This window comes from Castor canadensis, chromosome 2 (genome assembly GCF_047511655.1).
Source record: "Castor canadensis chromosome 2, mCasCan1.hap1v2, whole genome shotgun sequence".
Taxonomy (NCBI): Eukaryota; Metazoa; Chordata; class Mammalia; order Rodentia; family Castoridae; genus Castor; species Castor canadensis.
Genome location: NC_133387.1, coordinates 180,570,679 through 180,596,167, shown reverse-complemented (window position 1 = coordinate 180,596,167; position 25,489 = coordinate 180,570,679). Strand labels below are relative to the sequence as shown.

General features: G+C 39.0%; 1 pseudogene; it reads right to left on the bottom strand.

Moving 5' to 3' along the window:
* The window catches only part of LOC109697981 (programmed cell death protein 2 pseudogene), a 30,124-nt pseudogene that overhangs the window by 1,019 nt on the left and 3,616 nt on the right, over nucleotides 1-25,489 (bottom strand).

The following is a 25,489-nucleotide window of genomic DNA, read 5'->3' as shown; positions in this document are numbered from 1 at the left end:
TATGCAAAGATGTAGACTGGCTCCCTCTACGGTCTGCCTGCATGACATTTTCTATCATACTACCCTGTTTGTTTTTTCAGGAGCTTCACAATTAGTCATTGTTTTATTTAGTTACCTACTCACTTGTTTATTGTCTGTGCCCAAATTGAATTGTAGGTTCCCTATCTCATTAGTTTATTACTATAGCCTAGTGTTTCATTCATAGTAACATATCATTCATAGTAACATATTTATAGACAGTGAAAGTAATGGATAGACTGATGGAGTTATGAATGGATGGATGGATGAAGAATAATGTGATATATTAGCATCAAACTCAACTCTTTCTCTTGGTTCAGGTTAAGTAACCCTTATTCAAAATATTTAGGACCAAGTGTTTAGGGTTTGGGATTTTTTCAGATTTGGAATATTTGCATACACTTGAGATTGTCTAAATGGAAACTGATTTGTTTCATATGTACCTTATCCACATAGCTAGAAGTTAATTTTATGTAATAGTTTTAATAATTTTGTTCATAGTACAAAGTTTCATGATGCAGAATGTTTATCCTATTGCATGAGTAGAAAAATTTCAGATTTTGGAGCATAAAACTTTCAAATTTTGGAGCATTTCATAATTCAGATTTTCAGATTAGGAATACTCAATCTATACTACCTTACTGTGAGAAAAGCTTCTCTTGAACCTGGTAAGAATTGGTGAACACAAAGAACAGAAAAAACTGTCCTAGCTCCTGGACTCTGTTTCTCACAGCTCTGAAGCACTGGGCCTCTATCCACAGAGCCCACCAATGGCCCATCAACAGGGTCCTTGGAAATGATTCACAGTAGTTCAGTTCTCCTCATTGGTAAGAATAGAAAGCCAAAGTTCAGAAAAGAAAATCTTTAAGCGTAGAAACACACAGTTAATCTGTAGGCAAGTTATAAGTATAAAGTTTAAGATTTTTCACTAATTTTAGGCAGACTTAAGTGACTTAGTTGACCACTAGGTATTTGACTATTACTCTGTGGATGGTGTTAGGCTTGAAAGGATCAAGGCAAAATTGAGGCACCCAATTAGTGTCCATGTGTAATTGCACCACTGATCAGACTTGTTCAGTGATGGTAGCCTCTAGGATTAGTGTGAAAGGAGAGAGTTCACTGGACTTGTTGATAATTGGGGAACTATTGGGAAATCCACCAATGGAAATGTCAATCCAGAGGGGGGAGGTTGAGTAGAGAAAGGAACCTAAAGTCAGCAATGTAGAGGAAAGGGTCTAGAGCCACAGTAGACATTGGACATAGTCTAATTCCTATTTTCCCTCAAAACTAAGGGTGTCAGACACATGAACTTTGGAACAGAGAAATGGATCAAAGTTAACAAAAAAATGAGACAGTGAAGATATGAAAATGTGAAACTAGGTCAAGAAGTAGCATGTTCATGGGGCAATCCTTTTAATTGGGCCCTGGAAGAATAACTCTCTGAGTAATGGTGACATCTTAGGCAATGTAACAAGCTAAGAGAACTTGCACATTTTCTCTCTTGGTGTCCATTCTCACCTCTGCACCTAGCAACAATTGCTCCTTCATTCTCTTCCTCTTATCCTTCAAACAAATCCTGCTCTTTGAAAAGTAGCCAGCATCTATGATGTATGTCTTAGCATGGGTGGAACGAAAATGGTTTTATATCACCTCCCACACCCCAATTGATTGGCAGTATCTGTCTGGAGCCCTGTGTGGAGAGTTCTGAGGCATACCTCAGGCTGAGTGGAGATGACCAATTAACACTGTCAATCACAGGTAAGGGATGACCAATTAAGACTGTCAATCACAGGTAAGGGCAGAAGCCATGACGAGATGCTGGACCAGGTATTTATCATATATGGCAGAGTGAGTGTGTTTAAATTCATTATTACTTATCCCAGAACTATTTATAATTCAGTCTTCTAATTTGACCTAAAAGGCTTTTTCATCTGGAAAAGATTTTCAGTTATCAACAAGAAGAAAGGTATTTTATAGAATTGGTAGCTTCTATAGTCATATCACAAAGTAAAGAAATACCTTTTAAAGATCTATCAGCATATTTAAGTGCTTCTGAACACATATTTAATTATCACTCAAGCCATCGAGTCTTGAGTGATTTATCTTTTTTTGTTTTTATCTTTTAAAAAATTTATCTTTTTTTGTTTTTGAGAAAGGGTTTCATTATGTAGCCCAGTCTGACTTTGCAAATCCTCCTGCATCCTGCCTCCTGCTTACTTCTAGAATCTTCAGGCATGTACCACCACACCCAGCAAGAATTTATCATTTTGTATGTGAGAAAATTAATATTTTAAAAAATTGAAACTTTCCCACATATAGCTAGTAAATAGAAGAGCTTGAATTTTATCTCAGCTCTGGAAATTTTCAGGATTTCTTACAAGACTAATGATAAATTCCTTTATTTTTTTGGCAGTGCTGAGAATTGAAATCAGGACCTGGCATATAACAAGCAAGTGCACTACACTGAGCTATACTCTGATCCCATCTTTGTCTTTTCCTTCTTTCTCTCCTTTCTTTCCTCCCTTCCTTTCTTCCTTCTTTCTTTCCTTCCTTCTCTTCCTTTTGGCAGTTCTGGGTTTGAACTCAGGGCCTCCCGCTTGCTAGGCACATGCTCTACCACTTGAGCCACACTCCCAGCCCTATCCTACTATCTTTTGCCTTTTCTTAAATTAGTCCTGGGGATAAGGGGAAAGAGAAAGAATGATGCCATGGAGAAAGAAAAGATGATCCCTGCCCAAGAGTTGGGGATGCAAGGGACACATTCATATTCCAAGACTCATGAAACTTCAATCCATTTCTGAACCAGAGAAGGTGAACGTAATTGGGATGGCATCCACAGCTCTTGTTTATATGATGAAAAATTTCATAATTAGATCTGGGAGTGATTACTCAAGGAAGACTTCCTGAAGGGAATACTTTCAGAGTAGTATTTTGAGATATACGGGGTGTTGGGAAGAGGATTCTGAGAATAGGAAAATGAGACTCTCGTTAGAAATTCTTCAGTTCTAGCTTTTCAGATGGACCAAGTATGCAAACGTGTTTGAATGTGCAAAGCTGTATAAAATCACCTTTTATTTCTTGGGAAAATCCTATAATGTTCTGCTTAAATGACTGAAACTCCAGGGGGCCTACAAAGGTTATTAACAAGAAATTGGTCATTAAATTGAAACTATCTAGTAGATGAATTTAAAAAGCCAGCTGTCAAAAGAAAAAAACCTCACTGAAAAATAAGGGATCGTCATGGAGTCATAGCAGAGGAATTATGACTAATATGGTGTAGTTTCTTTTCTTTCTGTCTTTTTTGGTTTTACCCCAATAGAGACAAAAAGCAGACTGAGGAACTGAGAGTGTGGAAAGAATAAACATGGTTAATGTCATGATGTTATCTGTGCTACCAAAACACTTGAGACCCTTTCTTTATGTCTCATAGCTGTTTCTTTAGTCACTAGCTAGGGAGGTAGGAGGGCAAGACAGGGTAACTGAGAAACCCTCCAGTTTTTAAAATCTAGATTGTAATGTCTAGGTCATCATTAGCCAATGGTCATCATCCAATGGTCCACCATGAAGTACAAAGAGTTCAGAGAAGATAATCTGTTTTTAATGCCCCTGGTGACATCAAACACTTTTCCTAAAATGAATCCATGCTAAACTGCATGGATGAGAAAATTTATTGCAGGGTTTAGAAAAGTAGTATAGTCCACAGAGATAGGGCTGTCATGGATATCTGTTCTCTAGGTCTTCCTTCTGGGAAATGCCTTTTTCCCAAACCATGTGATTATTGTGGGCACATGTCTTCAGCTGACCAAACAGAACACCTCATCATCCTAGACACAGAAAGACAGGCATGTGGTCTCAGCAGAGTCCTCTTCAGGGATCTATATGGACTGTATGACGTGCTTGGAAGAGAAGGTTCTCTGTTTTCTCCTTACCTTGAAGGGTGACACAAGCCAGAGATAACTGAGGATCATCTTTGATGTCACCTGGAGAACATCTGCCCAAAGCCAATAGAATTAGCTACCCATAGAACTAAGAGATTGGAAAGAAAACATTGTCTTAATGCTGTAAGTTGAACTTCTGGATCCAGCTGAACCTGAAGTTCGATTGCCTCTTAGACTTCTTGATTATTTAAGCCAACAAATTCCCTTTAACACTTAGTTTTTATCTCTATCATTCACATCCAAATACTCCTGACTAATACAGAAAAGACAGAAGAAATAAAATATCTTACCTATTCTAGATAATTTACTTCTTTGTATCACTTACAAGGAGCTGGATCTTACAGTTTAAGATTTCAGAAGGTGACCCTTGTGGCCATTCTCCTGAATCTAGCTTCCTATCTTCTGTGTAGTTTTTATTAGCCTTCTTCTTTTAACCTCTTCTGCTTTTTTGCTTCCTCATCCAAATCCCTTTTCTCTTGGAATCCACCATCTTCCCTAGAGAAATAGTCAAATTTCAGTCCCCTATGTTTTTTCTTGTAAGTAGTGAACTTTGCATCCTCAGGTGTCACGGGATATCACTGGCTTTGCTCAGAATTGCAGCTCTGCAGCTGAGACCAGAGGTTCTAGCTTTGGGTCCATCGGCTCCTCCAGGAAAGGAAGCAGTTTAAGCATCTGTCCTGAAAATAGGGTTGGAGTGATAAGAGAGCGGTCTTCCACTCTGGACCAGGTGGGGTGGATTTCCCCTCTGTAACCAGACACAGGCCATGAAATAAAGGATTAATACAGTCATGAAAACATTTACCTGGTCTAAATAAGAAATTCATAGTCTACACTATCATAAATTTGACACTTGAAGAGCAATATTCTGGTTCATTTTTAAAAGAAAGCATTTATTCCTTCACTATCCTGAGTTATCTCCCAATTTAATGGATATAAACCCTCAAATTAACAGAATAAACAGCTCTGGGGCAGCTTCTGCATAATCATTTGATTTCTGCTCTGTGTCACTGGGGTGGGGTCAAGGTGGAGGCCATAGTGGAAAGCAAAGTTTTAGCTACTTTATCAATGTGATAAAAAGATACAGGAGAACTCATTTAAATGTGTGGGGAATAAAATATTCAGGAAAATGTACTTAAAATAGCTTTTGAGCATAAGCTGACATGGTGCCAAAAAACCATGCATGTGCTCAGGAAGCTTTTTGACTCCATGAAAAAATTCAGGATGAAGTTAGAAGGTTCTTTTCTACTTGAGAAACCAAAAAGTAGTTTGAAATGTTACTGAGAATAATTAAAAGGCAGGGAGAAAGGGATCAAATTATCCTAGGGATTTACACTTAAATATCACTTGTGTAGTAATTAACATTCACAAAGCTCTTAACTACTATGTACTGTTCTAAACACTTTAAAAATATTGACTCATTTAATCCCCATAATAACTCTATGAGATAATTTAGAGTATGTCATTATTTTAATAACATTTTGCTAATAACAATAATATCAAAAGAATGAGAAGCCAAGCCACAGACAGAAAGCAAATACTGTAAATGACATATCTGATAAACAACTGTTATCCAAAGACTACAAATAACTCTTAAAATTCAATAATAAGAAAATTAACAATCCAACTCAAAATAGGCAAAAGATCTGAACAGACACCTCACCAAAGAAGATAGACAGGTGGCAAATAAGCATATGAGAAGATGATAATCCTGGTGACATTAGGGGACTTTGAATTAAAAAGGAATAGCAATAATTATCACAAGCATTTTTAAGTGTTTATTGTATTTATACGTAATGAATTTCATTTAGCCTTCACAACACACATAAGAATTAGGTACAACTATTAGATCAATTGAATAATTTGTCCCTGGATATTTGTATTAAGATCAAAGTCAAAATATCAGTTAACAAGAAATTATTTTGATATATGCAGTAACAGGGACTTGAAAGTCTTATTTCCAAATCAATTGCACAACATAAACTCAGATAAATATGAACTCGACTGACTCATCTGGATGGACCTCTCTCCTGGTCTCTCACATTTGTTCCAAAAGGACTTAATTTCACCAGGAGGTGAATGAATTGGAAGTTGGTATATTATGGTTAACTTGAACATACTGAAAACCAAGGAGGCTGAATATCATACACAGCCCATGAACTAGGGAGAACATACAAGTGGGCAGAACTACTCGTCACAAAATAGGCTACAAAGTTTGGGCAGAATGGTTGTTAACAATTTTCAGTTAATCAATAGTTGGTTGATGGTTAGTATGTATGATACCTGCCAAAAAAACAAACCCCATTTCCCTCTTGGGAAAACAGCTGCAACGATCTTTATTTGGGGGCTAAAATAGAACTCGTCAATTTGCAAGCAGTGACCTGGACCACCAAACTATACTGGATGCAGTTCAAAGTAATCCTTGTGTATTTTATGACAGAAGTTGTATATGTCAACCACAGTAGGGCCAAAATCCCAGAAGTAATAGCTTCTGTAGATTGTAATAACTAAAGCTAGACTAGAAGACCAGAAGAATCAATTGAAAAATTCGACCTGCGGGGACAAATTGTTCAATTGATCCCAGCTATATGGCCATTTTATGGAAGTGAAAAACCAAGATGTGGAAGGAATTAATTAACTTTCTAAACTTCAAGTTCTTTTAAATCAGTCTAAAGATTTGAGTCTCTGTCTAATCTTAAAGCTTATGTTCTGAATTACTACACTATAATCTATTAATATTTAGTTACTTTAATAATTTACTGTTTCAGTACAGTTTTAGTTTTACATTCTTACACAATTGAGTGAAAAAGAAACTGAACAGCTACACATATTTACACCTGCAAGCCGAAAAACTTACTGAAACTTTATTGCATTTGAACTGGGGACACTTGGTGGGGCTTTTTTTTTTTTCTTCTGTGTGTGTGTGAGTGTAGTTTTGTTCTACTTTATGCATCCCCTTTGATGAGACAACTACAGAACAACATCTGAGGCACCAACTCCAGGACTGGAGATTGAGACGGACATCCAAATTATTAAGACTGAAATTGCATTGCATATAAACTTGGAAGTTTTTTGGTTTTTTGGTTTTTTTTGTTTTTTTTAATTTTCTATTTTCCATTTTATTTTAATTCATTTTATAAATAGATATTACTTTCATATACTTATTTTTTATTTTTTTTATCTTTGATTTTCAATCCTCTCTCTGTCACTCTATTGTCTGTTCAGCTTACTGTCGATTAGTACACTAACACTCCCTGTTTATACCTTTGAAACTCTCTTGTCTGATACCTTGTTCTGCTTTCTCCCTCTTGTCTGTATATTTGTTTTCCCCTTTTCTTTAACTTCTTGCTTTCCATCTCAGCTCACTCTTCCATTCTCAATATTACCATTGTTATTATTACAAGCTAGAAAATACTTAATTACACACAGTACAGGGACAGTAACAACACCAAGGACAATGTCAGGAAGACAGAAAAAACAAGGAAACCAGTTTCCCCACAGCAAAAAATTAGTACAGGAACCAGAGGGGAATGAAGAGAACAGAAACTCAGAGCCAGACTCCAACAAAATGAAGATAAACTATGCCAAAGGACCCAATGAAGCCTACAAGAATAATTTAAAAGAAGACATACTACAAGTACTCAATGAGAATTTTATAGAGATGATACAGGATAGGGTCAACCAAAATGTACAGGAGACACTCAAGAAATTCCAAGACAATAAAAATAGAGAATTTGAAAAAGCAAAAGAAGAAATAAAGGAAACCATAGAAGCACTGTATAAACACCAAAGTGAAAGAGAGAACACAATGAATAAATGGATAAATGAACTCAGGACAAAAATAGACAACAATAAAGAAGAAAACAGCCAGGATATGGAAAACCTCAGAAAAAAGAACGAAACAGAACTGCAAAACAAAACGGAAGGCCAATCCAGCAGAATAGAACAAACAGAAGACAGAATCTCAGAACTTGAAGATGAAATGGTAATTAAAGGAAAAACTGAAGAACTATTAATTAAACAACTCAAGACCTGTGAAAAGAAAATGCAAGAACTCACTGACTCCATCAAAAGACCAAACTTGAGAATCATGGGCATCGAAGAAGGAGAAGAGGTGCAAGCGAAGGGAATGCGTAATATATTCAACAAAATAATAACGGAAAATTTCCCAAATCTAGAGAAAGATATTCCCATACAAATGCAAGAGGCCTCCAGGACACCAAACAGACCAGATCAAAATAGAACTACTCCACGACATATCATCATTAAAACAACAAGTTCAGAAACTAAGGAAAGAATATTGAAGGCTGCAAGAGAGAAAAAACAAGTAACATACAAAGGTAAACCCATCAAAATCACAGCAGACTTCTCAACAGAAACATTAAAAGCAAGAAGAGCGTGGGGTGAGATCTTCCGGGCACTGAATGAAAATAACTTCAACCCCAGGATACTCTACCCAGCAAAGCTATCATTCAAAATAGATGGAGCAATAAAAGTCTTCCATGATAAGCAGAAACTAAAACAATATGTGACCACAAAGCCACCATTACAAAAGATTCTGCAAGGGATCCTGCACACAGAAAGTGACACCCAACTTAACCATGAAAAGGCAGGCAGCACCAAACCACAGGATAAGAAAAAGCAAGACAGTAGAGAGTAACATCAAGTTAGGTACACACAATCAAACCTTCAAACAACTAAGATAACTAAATGGCAGGAATCACCACATACCTATCAGTACTAACACTTAATGTTAATGGACTTAATTCACCCATCAAAAGACACCGTTTGACAAAATGGATTAAAAAAGAAGATCCAACAATTTGTTGCTTACAGGAGACTCATCTCACCGACAGAAATAAGCATATGCTTAGGATGAAAGGCTGGAAGAAGATTTACCAAGCCAATGGCCCCCGAAAACAAGCAGGAGTAGCAATACTTATCTCTGACAAAGTAGACTTCAAACCTACATTGATCAAACGAGATAAAGAAGGACATTCCATACTAATAAAAGGGGAAATAGACCAAAAGGAAATAATAATCATCAATCTGTACGCACCCAATGTCAACGCACCCAATTTCATCAAACATACCCTGAAAGACCTAAAAGCATATATAAACGCCAACACAGTGGTTGTGGGAGACTTTAACACTCCATTATCATCAATAGATAGGTCATCCAAACAAAAATTCAATAAAGAAATCCAAGATCTAAAATATGCAATAGATCAAGTGGACCTAGTAGATGTCTACAGAACATTTCATCCAACCTCTACACAATATACATTCTTCTCAGCAGCCCATGGAACCTTCTCCAAAATAGATCATATCCTAGGGCACAAAGCAAGCCTCAGCAAATATAAGAAAATAGAAATAATACCATGCATACTATCTGACCACAATGCAGTAAAAGTAGAACTCAACAACAAAAGTAAAGACAAAAAACATGCAAACAGCTGGAAACTAAATAACTCATTACTTAATGAAGAATGGATCATCGATGCAATAAAAGAGGAAATTCAAAAGTTCCTAGAAGTCAATGAAAATGAAAACACAACCTACCGGAACCTATGGGACACAGCTAAGGCAGTCTTGAGAGGAAAGTTTATAGCCATGAGTGCATATATTAAAAAGATTGAAAGATCCCAAATCAATGACCTAATGATACATCTCAAACTCCTAGAAAAACAAGAACAAGCAAATCCCAAAACAAATAGAAGGAGAGAAATAATAAAAATAAGAGCTGAAATCAACGAAATAGAAACCAAAAAAACCATACAAAGAATTAATGAAACAAAAAGTTGGTTCTTTGAAAAAATAAACAAGATCGATAGACCCCTGGCAAACCTGACTAAAATGAGGAGAGAAAAAACCCAAATTAGTAGAATCAGGAATGCAAAAGGGGAGATAACAACAAACACCATGGAAGTCCAGGAAATCATCAGAGACTACTTTGAGAACCTATATTCAAATAAATTTGAAAATCTAAAAGAAATGGACAGATTTCTAGATACCTATGATCATCCAAAACTGAACCAAGAGGAAATTAATCACCTGAATAGACCTATAACACAAAATGAAATTGAAGCAGCAATCAAGAGTCTCCCCAAAAAGAAAAGTCCAGGACCTGATGGATTCTCTGCTGAATTCTATCAGACCTTTAAAGAAGAACTGATACCAACCCTCCTTAAACTGCTCCATGAAATAGAAAGGGAAGGAAAACTGCCAAACACATTTTATGAAGCCACTATTACACTTATCCCAAAACCAGGCAAAGACACCTCCAAAAAGGAGGGCCAATCTCCTTAATGAACATTGATGCAAAAATCCTCAACAAAATAATGGCAAATCGAATTCAGCAACACATCAAAAAGATTATCCACCACGACCAGGTAGGCTTCATCCCAGGGATGCAGGGGTGGTTCAACATACGAAAATCAATAAACGTAATAAACCACATTAACAGAAGCAAAGACAAAAACCACTTGATCATCTCAATAGATGCAGAAAAAGCCTTTGATAAGATCCAACATCATTTCATGATAAAAGCTCTAAGAAAACTAGGAATAGAAGGAAAGTTCCTCAACATTATAAAAGCTATATATGACAAACCTACAGCCAGCATTATACTTAACGGAGAAAAATTAAAACCATTCCCTCTAAAATCAGGAACCAGACAAGGATGCCCACTATCTCCACTCCTATTCAACATAGTACTGGAATTCCTAGCCAGAGCAATTAGGCAAGAAGAAGGAATAAAAGGAATACAAATAGGTAAAGAAACTGTCAAAATATCCCTATTTGCAGACGACATGATCCTATACCTTAAAGACCCAAAAAACTCTACTCAGAAGCTTCTAGACATCATCAATAGCTATAGCAAGGTAGCAGGATATAAAATCAACATAGAAAAATCATTAGCATTTCTATACACTAACAATGAGCAAACGGAAAAAGAATGTATAAAAACAATTCCATTTACAATAGCCTCAAAAAAAATCAAATACCTAGGTGTAAACCTAACAAAAGATGTGAAAGACCTCTACAAGGAAAACTATACACTTCTGAAGAAAGAGATTGAGGAAGACTATAGAAAGTGGAGAGATCTCCCATGCTCATGGATTGGTAGAATCAACATAGTAAAAATGTCGATACTCCCAAAAGTAATCTACATGTTTAATGCAATTCCCATCAAAATTCCAATGACATTCATCAAAGAGATTGAAAAATCTACTGTTAAATTCATATGGAAACACAAGAGGCCACGAATAGCCAAGGCAATACTCAGTCAAAAGAACAATGCAGGAGGTATCACAATACCTGACTTCAAACTATATTACAAAGCAATAATAATAAAAACAGCATGGTACTGGCACAAAAACAGACATGAAGACCAGTGGAACAGAATAGAGGATCCAGATATGAAGCCACACAACTATAAGCAACTTATCTTTGACAAAGGAGCTAAAAATATACGATGGAGAAATAGCAGCCTCTTCAACAAAAACTGCTGGGAAAACTGGTTAGCAGTCTGCAAAAAACTGAAACTAGATCCATGTATATCACCCTATACCAAGATTAACTCAAAATGGATCAAGGATCTTAATATCAGACCCCAAACTCTTAAGTTGATACAAGAAAGAGTAGGAAATACTCTGGAGTTAGTAGGTATAGGTAAGAACTTTCTCAATGAAACCCCAGCAGCAGAGCAACTAAGAGATAGCATAGATAAATGGGACCTCATAAAACTAAAAAGCTTCTGTTCATCAAAAGAAATGGTCTCTAAACTGAAGAGAACACCCACAGAGTGGGAGAAAATATTTGCCAATTATACATCAGACAAAGGACTGATAACCAGAATATACAGGGAACTTAAAAAACTAAATTCTCCCAAAACTAATGAACCAATAAAGAAATGGGCATGTGAACTAAACAGAACTTTCTCAAAAGAAGAAATTCAAATGGCCAGAAAACACATGAAAAAATGCTCACCATCTCTAGCAATAAAGGAAATGCAAATTAAAACCACGCTAAGATTCCACCTCACCCCTGTTAGAATAGCCATCATCAGCAACACCACCAACAACAGGTGTTGGCGAGGATGCGGGGAAAAAGGAACCCTCTTACACTGTTGGTGGGAATGTAGACTAGTACAACCACTCTGGAAAAAAATTTGGAGGCTACTTAAAAAGCTGGACATCGATCTACCATTTGATCCAGCAATACCACTCTTGGGGATATACCCAAAAGACTGTTACTCCAGAGGCACCTGCACACCCATGTTTATTGCGGCACTATTCACAATAGCCAAGTTATGGAAACAGCCAAGATGCCCCAGCACTGACGAATGGATTAAGAAAATGTGGTATCTATACACAATGGAATTTTATGCAGCCATGAAGAAGAACGAAATGTTATCATTCGCTGGTAAATGGATGGAATTGGAGAACATCATTCTGAGTGAGGTTAGCCTGGCTCAAAAGACCAAAAATCGTATGTTCTCCCTCATATTTGGACATTAGATCAAGGGCAAACACAACAAGGGGATTGGACTATGAGCACATGATAAAAGCGAGAGCACACAAGGGAGGGGTGAGGATAGGTAAGACACCTAAAAAACTAGCTAGCATTTGTTGCCCTTAATGCAGAGAAACTAAAGCAGATACCTTAAAGCAACTGAGGCCAATAGGAAAAGGTGACCAGGAACTAGAGAAAAGGTTAGATTAAAAAGAATTAACCTAGAAGGTAACACCCATGCACAGGAAATCAATGTGAGTCAATGCCCTGTATAGCTATCCTTATCTCAACCAGCAAAACCCCTTGTTCCTTCCTATTATTGCTTGTACTCTCTCTACAACAAAATTAGAGATAAGGGCAAAATAGTTTCTGCTGGGTATTGAGGGAGGGAGCGGGAGGGGGTGGAGTGGGTGGTAAGGGAGGGGGTGGGGGCAGGGGGGAGAAATAAACCAAGCCTTGTATGCACATATGAATAATAAAAGAAAAATGAAAAAAAAAAATAATTTACTGTTTCAGTACAGTTTTAGTTTTACATTCTTACACAATTGAGTGAAAAAGAAACTGAACAGCTACACATATTTAACAAGAGATTTATCTACTACTATCCAACTGAAGGGAGTTTATTCAAATTGGAGGCATAGTACACAGGAATAAATTAGGAACTTTTGAAGTTCTCTTTGCAACAATCCAACCTAACAGAGTAATAGGATAAGGTCATGTAGTCAGTATAAAAGCTTGCCTTGGGGACATTTATTCTGGTCTTAATTTCCAGGCTGTCAGTTTGACAGATGTTGATTGACTACAGAAGTATTCTGAGATGGCACATGCAATAGGATATTTTAAGAAGAGTTTAGTAAATCTGGAATTTACAACATGTTGGGAATATGCCGGGGATAAGCAGTATTCTGAGGGAGTCCCTGGAACCCAGAGAGGGTAGCTGTATGGAGGACACCGGCCCTAGAGGTAGGGATATGGCTAACTCATGGCTACCTAGAAGGGAGGAAAATATGGGAAAAATTACTCTGATCTCCTTTCTTTGTCACACTGTGATCTCTTGCCAGTACTTCAATTGGCCATAGTCAGCTGGAACCCAGACATCCCGTATCCTGGGAATGCAGCTGGCACTTCCAGCCTCCTGAAGTACAGACAATGATGAATGAGGATAATGATGGTCTTGCAGGCAAATGGACAACATCCACGAAACTGGTAACGGCCCAAATCAGTGCGGGTCTTTGATCTAGTTTCTGGATCTGATGTTCCCACTAGTGGGGATTTCGGTACCAGCCAGAGTAGTTGGTCAACTTGACTGTTGAAATTTTCTCTCAGTCGCTCTGTTAGGCCTCTGACCCAAACAGACCAGCCCATAGCGGTGGTTCCCTTTGTGCTAAAATTCTGATTCAGCATTCACACCTGGCTCTGACCTCTGGGATGACCCTAAGCCAAGAGCTTCCTCCTCTCCTCTTTCCTCCTTCTTCTCTCCCTTCCTTTCTTCTTTCCCTTCCCTTTCCTTTCTCTCATTCTCTTGCTCTCCCTCTTGCTCTTCCTCACTCTCTCTCTTTCACAATAACGAACGTTTGCCCTGAAGGTAGGTTTGCAAAGATTACATAAGCAAAGGCCATTAAACTTGCTTCCTGTTTTTGGCCTTGTGCAAAACACATGTGATTGTTGCATAGGCAACAAGAAAGGATGCTGAAGCCTGTATTTGTTCAGGGCATCAGGTGAGGGTGAGAAAGTGTCAACATATTTACCTAGTTCACAGTTCACTTTCTTTATCTTTCCTTCTACAGCATGTTAGGCACAAATGGCCCATCTTGCCAGTGATCTCATAGGGCTCACCTTGGTCAGGATGTTCCACTACAATGCTTTGCTCAGCTCTGCTCTCCCAAAAAATATTCTGAGCATTGGTTCTTTGGTTTGTACCAAAATATACTTATCCTGAGTCTCATTGCTCACATCTGGTTGAAAAAAATAGGTAGAGATTAAAAGAAGAAACAGATCAATTTACTGTTTTAGTGATGTAGCTCTCAATTGTGTACTCTGAAGAACCCTAGGGATCTGTAGAGTTCCAGAATCTATTGTGGTAAGAGGAGAGGGCCAAGAGGAAGGTTTATCTGTTTCATATGCTTTGATTTCATTTAAGATTTTAATTGTCAAAATTCTAGTTCTGCTGCTAAAAAGAAAAAGATGGTTGTACACTGCTGGTAAACAGGGTTAGTCCTCTCAGGATATTTATCTTTTATAGGGGATTAGGAAAATCTTTACCACAAATCCACTGGGGAACAACCAAACTCTCTGGTTAGAAGTATGGGCTCTGGGTCTTGAATGCCTGGGTTTATAGCAAAGTTCTGCCTTTTAGCAGTCCCTAGACCCGAGCTTTAAAAGCTCTCTCTATCTCTCACCCACTGGCTCTGTGGTCTGAAATACCTTGGGTTGCAACTCTGAGAATCAGTGTCAGGCTGTTGAGCAAGAAGGACCCATATTCTGTGTTTTCACAATATTGCTCTTGCACACAAGACTCGTCCAGTAAGACTGTCACATGCACAGAAGAGGAAGAAGAGAAGAAGGAGAAATGAGTTCCCAGCAGGTGCTACATATATTAGCCATGGTGTTAGTTTCTTCAGATAAAGTGACCAAGGAGGGAAAACAATTACAAAACTTCAGCATAACATTGCTTTGGTTTCTGGCTATTTCCCATGCCTATCAAGACTCATTCCTTGCATTTTCCTTGGCTAGGCCTCAGCTTCAGGTTACAGTATGCTCTGTGGTCTGTTGTGATGACACCTTAATGAGGAAGAACCCATTTCCCAATCTCTTTAATGAATCTTTGCTTCTTGGCCCATTACATTTATTAATCCCCATTCATATAGCTCCAGACTATACTGCTATAGAGACCTGATCGGCCTCAGACCAACAAAAGATGCACCCGATATCTGAAGTTCTCACTGCCGCCACTGGCCACTGAAGTTTTAAGTATAAATGGAGCCTTGAGATCATTTACCAATGATAAAACCAGAGCAGAGATGGCTCAGATTAAACATAAAGAACATCCTTGCCAAAGATGTTAGAGACACTGTAAGAGATTACTGAGGAAGGCTAAGACCCCACTTTCCAGAAAATTAAAAATAATTGGAAAGAGTGTGCCTGGTGGAATACCTGGAACCAAGAGACAGGACTCAATGGCTTTATTAATTCCTTTCAGAGACACAGTAGAGCCTAGTGATTAAAAACATGGATTTGGGAGTTAAATAGACTCAGAAATGAGGCCCAGTTCTATCACTCACTAGCTGTGAAATCTACTTAACCTCACTATAGAGTTACAATGTGGATTAACTAAGATTAATGGATACCAAGTGTTTTGCATAGGATCTGGCACCATAGGAAGCTCCCAGTAAATACTTGCTTTGGCATTTCTTGAGTTTTATTTATTCTTTTCTTTTAAGCCCCATGACCATGGCATCCACACAGACCTGTTCTCCAGGAACCACTGGGCTTAGTTCCCTCACATCCAGGTTCAAGCCTGCAAGACTCCATCTCTACACAAATTTGACAATCTCAACTGCTTTTCTCTATTAGCTGGAATTACAACTCTCAAGCTAATGCTAGGTAATGTAGTTTCTTAGAGAAAAATATCCCAGATCAGACTGTGCCCTTTGGTGCATCTTATGTAGAACCTGATGAAGATACCACTGGTTGGCTGTTGCTCTTCTATCTTCAAGCCTGTAATCACATGTTCACATGTCCTTTGAGCTAGAGGGACCCTTGGCTTCATTTAGTCTGGGATAAGTGCTGTGTCAAAGGTAAACTTAGTATGGGCACCCTCGGGAGGTGGTGTCTATAAGGACTCTTGCAGGAGCAGTTGACTTCTACTAAGCCTTCTGGTAGAGGCAGAAATTGATGGGAAGTGGTGGGTGTGGGGAGGATGTTGACAAAGGAAATGTGTACGTACCACATGTTCTAAGATATAGGAACATGGAACGGCTAGGGGTTTGAGTGTCTGGAGGGCAGTAATTAGAGATAACGCTAAATATAAGATCTTCAGAAAAAAAAAAGAAAGATTTTAAAATGGTTTTAAGTTTTTGGTAACATAAATTTCCCAATCTTTTAAATAAAAAATGAAGGCAGTTTTGCCTTTTTCTGAAATATCTGATTAGTTCAGGATCCTGTATATTAAGGTCTTCAGAAATCTGAGTTTTTAGAATTTACTTAATCTGAAGTTTCATTCTGAACCCTCCACTATATCTCTGATAAGCCTTAGTCTAGCTTGAATACTTTCAACACCAAGGAGCATAATAGAGGAATAAACAGCTCATTTCATCCTTTTGTTAAATTTTAAATTCACTTTTAAGGTCCAGGGGCATGGTTTAAGCTGCAAAATACTTGCCTAGAAAGAATAAGTCCCTAAGTTCAAACTCCTGTACCACCAAAACGGAAAACAACAACAACAAAGAAGAATGCAGAGACAAATTCATTTTTAGTTGAGGTATAACTAACTATATTCAGTAAATGCACAGATCTGAAGTATATTGTCTAATAAGTTTTGACAAGTAAATCTAACTCCACACAAGTTTGTGTAGAGTGTCTCCAGTGTTTTAACCAAAATGTAGAAAGTTGCATCACTCAGAAAATTCCTCCATTATTTTTCCTTAGTTAGCCACCCTCCCTCAGGAAGGGTATTCTGATTTTTTATTTCTGTAGATTAGATTTGCCTGTTGAACTTCTCATAAGTGGAATCATTTGTGTGTGTACTCTTGTGTGACTGGCCTGTTTTTTCAGTTAACATAATAGTTTTGAAATTCATCTAAGCAGTCTGTTTAAATAGTTTGTTCCTTTGTGGCTAGACAATCTCTCACTGTATGAAAATGCCTTAATTTGTTTATCCATTCTCCTATTAATGGATATTTGCATTGTTTCCAAAGTTGGGCTTTTAGAAATAAAGCCACAACGAACATTCTCATATAGATTTTTTAGATGCATGACTTCATTTCTTTTGGAATTCCTCTATCATAAGGCAAATAGTTACAAGAAAATGCCAGTCTTCCAAATGGCTGAGCCATGTTTTATTTTCACCAGCAATGTATAAAAGATCCAGTTGCTCACAGCTTCTCCAACATTTGGTATTGTTAGAATTTTTCTATTTTAATCATTCCAGTGGGTGTGTAGTGGTGTTCCACTGTGGTTTTAATGTGTGTTTTGCTGTTGGCCAGCCATGCTGAGCATTTTTTATATGCTTGTTGGCTGTGCATGGATTCTATTTGTGAAGTGTTTGTCCAATTCTTTTGCCCATTAAAAAAAAAGACTGTCTTTTTATTCTGGTTTTGTAAGACTTCTCCATATATTATCTTTATTAGTGTTTTCAGCACCGTGGAGAAAATTATCAATTTGGAGGGGTTTGAATCTTAACTCTTACCTGTGTCTCTTCCGCCAATAACAGAATGTCTCTGGTCTTTAGCAACTTTGGCAGTAAAATGTAAATAATTTTCAGCATGCAGAATTGCTATGAGAGCTTGAGAGTGAAATATGAGGCACCGAACCCAGTTCAGGTCTTGGCTTATCATAGGCACCTAAAATAAAACTTAAACTTTCCTACAACATGATTGCCAGACATTGCTGCCTTAAGTTATATTTGAAACATTTAAAAATTCAGTAAGACAAGGGCACTGTCCAATCAGAGAGATACAGGCCACTACATGGATCAGAGCCTGAAATGCCCCAGACATTCAGTTTTTAGTAACTGGATTCTGGGGGAAGTCCCTGGCATCTTAGGAAGGGGGCAGGGTGGCTAAGTGGTGTTGCTTAGAGGTTTGAGAAGTGACTATTTACCAAATGAAATGATCAATCTTGATTGTCAGCTTGACTGGATTAAGAAATATGTAGGAAATTAGTAAAGCATACCTCTGGCAGTGTCTGTGAGAGTGTTCCATGGAGGATTAACTAGGGAGAAAGGCCCATCCAGAGAGTGGGCAGGGCCATCCCATTGACTGGGGTCTCAGATGGACTAAAAGGGAAAAAGGAGAAAGTCCACTAGCACAGGCATTCTCTCTTTCTCTCTCTCACCCTCCCTCTCCCTGACCCTCTCTCTCTTTCCTTCCTGGCCACCATGATGAGAGCCACTTTGCTCTGTCAAACCCGCCCTGCCACGATGGACTAAAACCTCTGATACCATGAGCCCAAATAAATCATTCTTCCTTTAGGTTGTTTGTGTCAGGCATTTTGGCATTTTGTGACAGCAACAAGACACTGACTTGTTTCAGTAGATATGCAAGTATTTCAGTGTTTTCAGAACCATAGCACCATAATTGAAACTCACCTACTGATTCTCAATCTGATTCTCTCCATTACTACTTTATGATTTTGGAAGGAGCCACTGATTGTTTCTCAGTATTGTTTTTCACTTCTTTTCACAGGAAGAAGACCAGTGATTTATAGATAGGCACATGGATCAGCGTCCTTCGTAGCTAAGAGGCAATGTGCAACAGGGCATATGAAATCCCAGCTCTTTTAAGTACTTTCATTGCATCTTACTTCAATGTGATTTACTAGATGCAGATAGAACATTCCAGAGTCAGTGTTCAGCAACACCTGTGATTGATAATAGGCAATCAGAGTCCTCAGACTTAAGGACACAAGGTAACTTAGGGATCAAGACTCAGTTGCTGTCTCTGAGGCTGGAGGATTCCTTATGTTCCTACACTTGTCCTTGCAATGAAAGGGTGTGTCTTTATTTATTTGGCAGTACTGAGGTTTGAACTCAGGGCCTCATGCCTGAGGCAAATGCTATACCACTTGAGCTTTACCATCAGTTTGTTTTTCAGATAGGATCTTGCTTCTCTGCCCAGGCTGGCTTCACACTGTGATCATTCTACCACTGCCTCCTGAGTAGCTGGGATTACAGATATGTGCCACCATGTCTAACAGGAAAGGTGTGTCTTTAAAATACTTTTGCAAGCAATATGTCTTGAATACTTCTGAATTTACTAATCAGAGCCATTTCTAATATTCATTCAGTTAGTTAACTAGCTACTAATGAAAATCCATTCTCTACATTTGTTCTGCTAAATCATTAAAACATCACATATATTGATTGAGATTAGGATAACCAAAATACCTGTAATGGCTACCTTGGAGTGTGGGCTTCTTAATATTATCTGACTACGCTTGATGCATGAATTACTTATTGGGGCAAATGACTGCCCTGTGTGATGCCCAAACTAACGCAGTAATATCTGAGTGTCTATGCTGAAGAATATTGCACAAATCTAGGTATCATAATGCCACATCAAAGAGACAAGGACCTCAGGCACAAATGTTCCCCCTAAAGGACAATACACACCTCTATGCCTTTTTCCTGTTCAATTGGAAGCTTTTCCTTACCCATCGTTGCTGTATTAGCTGATTGACTTTTAAAAACTTTAATATAAACAGTATCACATACAGATGTATAAATTAACTTTAATCCATTCTGAGAGCAAACTATTAACACTTGATGAGTCCTCATCAGGACTCCATGATCTTAAGTGTGATCAGCATTTAAATCATCCTGATCAGGAATCCAATCTAGACAGCGGCACCTTTAAGAACATCAAATGTCATGAACCAAGTCTGAATCAGAGGATGCTGTGTCTGCATGGGATATGGGCTTTCCTGTGAAGGGCTTGGAGAAGAGAGCAAGACCCAACTGAGCTTACCTTACATAGGCTGGGTGACATTTGTCCATGTGCCTGTTATGCTAAGAAATGTTTGTGTGTGTGTGAGTAGTTGTTTCTTCTCCTTCTCTTTTGCCTTCTCCTTCTCCTCCTCCTCCTTTTTCTTCCTCTTCAGGGAGGAGATTGCTGGGGATTGAGCCAAGAGTTTTGCAGATGCTAGGCACACATTCTACTAGTAAGCTAAATTCCCTGCCCTGACACTAGTTTTTATAGCAACATACTGCCTGGTAGTGAGACTGAAAGGACACGTACAAACCTGAATAAAAACCTGACAACTGCTGAATGGCCAAATTGATTTAACAAAACCATGTACAATCTGAACTTCCTAAAAACAAAAAACAAAAAACTCAAAAAACAATAGGTATCATTTGTTGAACAAGCTTTATGTGCCAGGCTTTGAATTAAACCCTGACATGTGTAATCTCATGCAATCTTTTAAACCTGTAGAGATAGGTAATTAATTTTGCAGCTGATGTAGACAGAGGTGGGATATAAACCCAGGTGAGCTGGCTCCCAAATGCCGTGACTCCAGTACCTCTTGACACTGCTCCCAGAAGCAGGTTAAGTCCATTTCAACCTCTCATTCTATTTTAAGTAATTAAATGATATTTGGAAAACTAAATTATGAGGAGGAAGAGGGAAGGGTGGGTAGAGTGGATCTGACTTCAGTGAGCAGGAAAAAAAAATGAGGACACAGTGGGTGTCCCCTGCTGGGAGGCTTGTAAGGCAGATGGGGGGAGCATGAACCACACACCGTGCTTGGCAGACTGTGAAGTATTCCATCGCGTCATTATCACAGAATAGCAGCCTTTTAGAATTAAGAATAGTCTTAATTTGCACTTCGCTGGGTTTTTCATTTACATAATGTTAGAATGCAAAGAAAATTCATACACAAAACACATTGCTAATTTAGCACTGAAGTTCTTGTTTAAAAACTCACTGAAAGGGAATGGATTTTTCACTTAACCCACAAGTTAGGTGGCTGGGCAGTGTTCTAACCCTGGTGAGGGAGTCAAACCCCAAATGAGATTATATATGCCTCTGAGTAGGTCGGTTGGTATGATTCAACCCCTAATCGCTGTTTCAATAATTTATTTGGTGTGGAGGATTTAATATAATTCGTTTAAAGGCTCCAAGAAAATGTATTCCTTATGCAGGGCCTCATTAAAATCGCTTGCAGTTTTGTGTCTGGTGGGAATGATGGTTTTAACAGGTGTTAATGCAGCTGATGACACCATGTAAAATTTCCAGGGTGATGGATTCAGAGTTGGCAGACAGTGAGAGTCTGCAGTACCCTATGGAAGATTAGATCCATTACAAACAGGTGCCACCCAGTGCTGTAGCATTGGAGCATGTGTTGTGATCCTGATGAAATGACTCTTTTCTTCCTTTGACAGTACTGGGGTTTGAACTCAGGGCTTTGTGTTACAGGGCAGGTGCTCCACTGCTTGAGCCACACCTCCAACCCCTTTTGCTCTGGCTATTTTGGAGGTAGGATCTCGCTTTTTGCCAAGGTTGGCTTGGACTCTGATTCCTCCTATTTTATGCTTCCCACCTGAAGCTGGGATTGCAGGCTCACACCACCACCCTAGCTTTTTTTCCATTGAGATGGGGTCTTGCAAGTTTTTCTGCCCAGGCTAACCTTGAACCATCTCAGCTTCCCAAGTAGCTAAGATTATAGGTGTGAGCCACCGCACCTGATTTGAAATGGCTCCTTGACGAAGCACTTCTCAGGACACCCTTACTTCATAGCCTCTGTAGACCCCCTGTACTGCAGTTTGGAAATGAATTAAACTAGGCACTCCATTCTGGGTCTTGCTGTCTCCATAGCTGTTCTCTGGTTTTCCTCACCTGTGACCTTCCCAGCGTCCTCCAGTGGAAAGCTCTCTATCTGTTGATTCCCACGCCCTACCTTGCCTGCCCTCTCTACCTTTGTAGTCTTTTCTCATTTTCCTCGGACACTAAAAATAACTCCTGCTTCCTCCTGGATGTGTAGCACTGGAGCCTTCCTTACTTGCTCCCACTATCACACACACACTGGAAACCAGGGCTCCAAGGTCTTGTTCTCCAGAAAGTTTGCCCCAGCCATCTTTCCAAAAGCTATTGATTGCCCCCCTTTTTTGGACACAGAGCTCTTTTGGAATTCACATATTTCTGCTAGTTTTATATTTTTCTGTCTTCGCTTTCTTCAAGTCCTTGCAGGTAATGGCTGTACCCTTTATGGACATTTGTACCCTATGATCAGGCTATGGAAAGCATCTTGCAACAAAAGACTCTTTCATGGCCAGATTAACTCACCTGGCACAGACAGGCCCCTCAGCTGTCTGTCAGCATTCTTCAGAGTGGAAACTAGATGGGAAATCCAGTCTCCCAAGAGCATTAATTCAAAACTTTTTTTTTTTGGTGGGTGGGGGGCAGGTAGAGGTGGTATTAAGGCCTGGTATTTGCTAGGCAGGCATTCTACCACTTGAGTCAGTCCTTCTAAACTGTTCTTTACAAAACCAGCTACCAAAGGGTGTTAGGTGTCCCAGGAAAGGTAGTCCATCCTCCCCCATGCCCACACCTCTCTAGTATCTCCAAGACAAGAGAATAGGTCCAAAGCCATAATTACAATTTATGAAAGGAAGGAAATACCAAAATAGATGCTCTAATGCAAGGCAGCACATGATAACATCTCTAGGAGGGTAAGAAGCAGGGTTTCAGGGTTTCTGGGGTGATTGCAGGAACTCTGAGAAGAGGTGAGGAAGTGGCCTCTGAGTTAATGAGTAAACAATGGCCAGGGGAGGGAGCATTTTGATCTCTTTTGATGGGTGCAGAATGGAAAGAGGAGTCTGGGGATCCCAGGTCTCAGTAGAATGAATCTGGCAGAAGTGGTGAACCAGCCTGAAGAACCACTTTCCCTGTCTTGCAGGCCATGAAAGAGCACAGAGGCATCTGATAAAATAAAGCATTGTACACTTGAATTGAGTTGTGTCCAAGCTGACTGGTGGCCTCCCCTGGCATTTCTTTGCTTAAAGCCATGCTCACCACCAGTCAACATACTGCAAAGGTCCTAAGGGAAGGATACAAAGCCTCTGATGTGTAATTATTGTAAGGTTTTCATAGAATTTTCAGTTTAAGGTCTTCCCATTCATTGGAAACCCAGGAGAGGAAATCCTGTTCTTCCACCCAGGCCAGATCATTTCCCAGCAACCCTCAGTGGGAACCCTCACTGTCTTACATTGGGAGGTTTTGTCCTTGCATCTGTGTAACAAAGGTGAACTCTTCTACGTTTTCACTTCACACACTTTGTAGAAAGCTCTAAATGCTTCCTTGTTATAGAAGTTCAAGAAGCTGAGTTTCTGAGATAAACAGTGGAACCAAAACTGGAGGGTAGGGGGTGGGGGCAGGGGGGAGAAATGACCCAAGCCTTGTATGCACATATGAATAATAAAATTAAAAAAAACAAAACAAAAACTGGAGGGTAGCTTCTAAAACATGTTCTCTTCCACATTGGAAATCAAGTCCCTCATTAAATGCATCTTCTATAAAAGTAAAGAAAAAAGGACTTAATGTGAACTCTGTAGTAGGCCCTGTTACCCATGATTGGGGTGTTCCAGATGTTCCTCTGTTGTTGGGTACAACATCTAAGATTAGGTTTAGTAAAAGACATAGCAAGAGTAAGAACATAGCGAAGGGTAATTTGTTAGCAAAGTAAAATTACACCTTGAGGTATGAGGTGGCCAGTTGTATAAGATTCAACAGCCTAAACAGTGACAGTACACTTAAAGGGGTGAGGCATACATTGGATTCTCTTTGTCCTTCTTCTTTGTTCTTTCCAGTTTAACCTTTATGTGAGGAGTGGGCTCCATAAGGAGAGCATAAGGCCATTATCTCAATTGTTGGCCCAGGATGTCGGTCATCGGTCATCTGAGGGCTTTAAAATGGAGTGTCATAGCTTAGAGCATTTCTCTGTTTCTGCTTACATCTACCTATCTGCCTATGGTAACAGAAACTTATTGTTTACTTGGTCCAATCAGGGCCTAAGGAGGAGGTCAGGCTAATGCAGCATATCACCTGGGCAAGATTCCTGGTAGAGGAAACAGTGGGGATTTACAGAGAGTTGATGCATGTCAGAATAGTGAAGATGCCAGCCAATGCCTTATCTTCTTTGGCCCTGGTGTCACTGTTCTACTTTTCCAGGGCTTGAAATCCTGTTCTTTTCCTTTTAAGAGGGACATTGGACTTGGCAAAAAAAAAAGAGAACATGGATTTGATTCTATCCCTTAGCAACTGTAGGTTAATAGACCTGTGTACCTTTGAGCAAATCAAATAATCATTCCTCACGAGACTCAATTTTTTAGAGTCTGTAAGATGGGAATGGCAATGATGTCTGCTTTGACTCACTTCAAAGGGTTGCTGTGAGATAAAATAAGATAGCCGTCATATGCCATGCAAATGTAAATTACTGCTATGCAAAAGTAAGTTATTGCTACTTCCAGAACCTCCTGTTTGAATTTAATGTATTCAAGGATAAGAATGTAAGTTACTTGTTTTATTTTCTGGGCAACGAAACTTTTTGTGTGTGTTCTGCTGAGGACTGGATGCCAGGGCCTTGTGCATGTTAAGCAAGCACACTCTACCAACTGAGCTACATCCCCAGCCCACATCTGTATTTTAAACCTCATCAATTTTCATGGACATTGCTTTTAACTAAAGTAGTTTTTGGCATTAGTAGAAAAAAAGAATTATTTCTTTGGGGTACGAGGATTTTTCTGTTTTACTCTGGCTGGTGAGGTAAGTGGTAGTTATTTGGTAAAGTTATATAGAAGAGGGGTGAAGTTCCCTTTCCCCAGTGCAGGAGGGTCCCTTTTCTACTTTAATAACTCTGTCCAGCCAGTTTTGGGAGAAAGAATTGGTGGTAAGAAGAGACTCATCTACATTGTCCTCTTACCCAACTCTCACCACCAGGTCAAAGAAGGGTGGCATGTCTCCATTCGTATACATGCATTCGCTGGGAACAGAAGACAATATCCTCAAAGATGGTGACCTACCTTAGTACTCAGGTACTTTGAACTGAAAGATTAAAAGTCCTCAGAATCAGTCTGAGAATCAAAGTCTGACTCCCACCCCTCCCCACCACTTTTTTTTCAGAAGCTTCTGAGGTTCTTTCTCTGGAGTTCCCTTATCTGGCTGAGAGATGCTTCTCCAGAAGTTATGCAGTTGTCTTCAGCATCCTCCTGGTAGTCTCAGTAACCGAATGACTCATAGGAAAAGGTAAAGGTCAGTACCACTTCTGAGAAATACTATCTGCATATCTGTTATGCAGGCTCAATC